We start from the raw sequence: 2,590 nt of genomic DNA on the forward strand, positions 1-2,590 counted from the left end.
AAGAGGGGTTGTCTGCATGTGTGAAAGGAGTTACATTTTAATTGTAAGGAAAAGGTCACTTTCATGAAAAAAAACAAATCTATCTTCAGGGTCGTATTCACACAAATGCGACAACAAAGACAGACTTTTTTTTTTTAATTTCATTTATTTAACAGTCACCAGATGATGAGATACATTCTCTTAAAAAAGAAATAGACAACAAAACTGTTATTATTTTGAGATTTTAAAAACTATTATACAATATTCTTAATATATAGATTTTGTACAAAATAAAAGTCAGTAAAAGGGTCAAAGGGAGAGTGACATCTTAAAAAACAGAGAAAAAAAGAGGAAGGGGATAGGAGTTGACTCAAACAACTACCACACTGAGGAGTGACAAAGACCAATCTCTTTCATAAATAAATATAGGAAAATTAGACATCATATATAGCTCTCTTTCCAATAGCAGGGCATTGCTAAATGCCTGTAGCATATAACATAACTGCTTTGTGAGGCCCATTTGCTTAGAAAATTCCACGCATTTTCCACATGGAGATTAACTGGAACCAGCGGGGCTAAAAGCCCTGAAATAAAGTTATTTACCTCAATAATGGGTCTGATAGTCTGTGCCGTGCTTGACCTTTGGCTGTAATAATAACCCCCACCCCACCCTTACCCCCACTCTTTTCCTTTGTGTGCCGCACTTGGCACAGACCAAGCACAGAGAGTCTCCTTGAGGGAACTAAAGAACAGGGGTGTCCTCTTTTTTTCTCTCCCAAGGCCAGTGAGAAACAAGCTTCAGACTCCCCCACTCACAAACACAGAGACAATTGAGCAAAACACATGTGGGAGGGGTGCAAGGTATTGGAGCATAGGAAGGTCATACTGCACTACCAACATCATTTCACCAATTCCATCCTTACATTATGGGTATTTCAGCACTGTCCTTGTTGGTCCTTAGAATTTCAACAATACAACAACTACTACAAGACAACAGAATAAACACACAAAAAGTGGATGTGGATGGGTGTGGGGCATTACAACCCTGTTTGACATAGACTCATGCCAATCATTTTGGCTGATTGTTTTCTCCTAAATCTCTCCCTTTGCGCTTAGTTGAGTACTTGAAGCTCAGGGTTTAAGTACTGAAAACATGGGAACAGGGGAACACAAAATACAAATAATGGAGATGATTTACATTACAGATACACTACCTGTTTTCAGACACACACACCCAAAGAGCATGGAAACTGAGGCTGATGATTGATCCCACTGCAACAACAGACTTTTGTTCTATCCGTGTCTCCATCTTTTCCTTTTGTACCCTCTGTGAGCAGGCAAGCGGACAGTGACATTGGCCCTTCTCAGAGCAGGACAGCAGGCAGAGTGACTTGGCGTTAATCACAGTTTTGTCTTGCTTTCTTGGCACATTAAGTTGGAGAAGCAAGCGGCGGCCCGGGCGGCCAGGGTGAGAGATGGGAGGACAACGCGTTAGATTCTCAATAATGACGCATTGCTGCCGCATCACTTTGGAGATTAAAAGCAAGATGCTGAATTTCAATCAAGCCGCATTAATGGCTCAGTGTGAGGAATGGTCACTTTGTCTCCACTGGCAGGCAGAGAGAGGGAGAGAGAGCGAGAGAGAGAGAGAGAGAGAGAGAAACTGGCATGAGAAGCCCAGGTGAGACAAGGTGATATGACATTTTAATTCACCAAATTGCATGCTAGCCAGTAATGATAGAATCCATTTAACGATGTAAGGACAATATTCTCAAACCAATGGCAAAAGGGCAATAACAAAATGTTACATCCAAGAGAAAAGTCAAAGCACCAAGGACTAAATGCATGAGGCTGTAAATAGCAGGACGGCTGATGTAGGATAACTCATTGGATCTGACGAGCACGTGAATGTCCATATCATTGAAATGGTACACTGGTTTCAGATCAGAGTTCTTTTTAAATATATGGTATAAATACATTCAAACCAGTGTTAAATTTGCGTTAGATTTAATAGCTTAACAAAGATGAGTGATGAGGACCAGGCAATGTCTACAGTATTGAGCTACCACGGAATTTGAAAACCCAAGGATCACGCAGCAACTATGGATTTTTTTTGAAAAAAACCACCATGGAAAATGACAGCATAAGAGAAAAGGAGTCCAATTTTAATTCAATTACACTTTATCTACGGAGCTTGTGATTTCCTCATTTGTTGCTGTCAAATACTGCAGCCACCTTACAAAACATGTCAAGCTCTGCCTGAGCTGCTCTGTGAATACACTGCACTGCGAGATGTGACCCACTTGCAATAAAGTGCATTGAAAGTTCAGTTCTCATGTTAGATGAGAAGCGATGTTGGGCAAGCACAGCTGAGAGATTGTCATCACAGTATAGCTGATATGACGAAAAACCTAATGTGACATGAACTAGATCTGTTGGGGGGAAGGGAAATCAAAAGAGGATAGGGTGACAGAAGAATTGTCAAGACAACAAAGGGAGACGGGAGTGTTGGTCCTATAGTCTCTGTGTCAAGTCAGGAATGTCACAGTTGAGCACAGTGCTTCAAGGGTAGGGTAGTTCTTTCAGAGGGTAGGATGTTTTGTCCTCGACT

Source organism: Pempheris klunzingeri, chromosome 8 (genome assembly GCF_042242105.1).
Source record: "Pempheris klunzingeri isolate RE-2024b chromosome 8, fPemKlu1.hap1, whole genome shotgun sequence".
NCBI classification, from domain to species: domain Eukaryota; kingdom Metazoa; phylum Chordata; class Actinopteri; order Acropomatiformes; family Pempheridae; genus Pempheris; species Pempheris klunzingeri.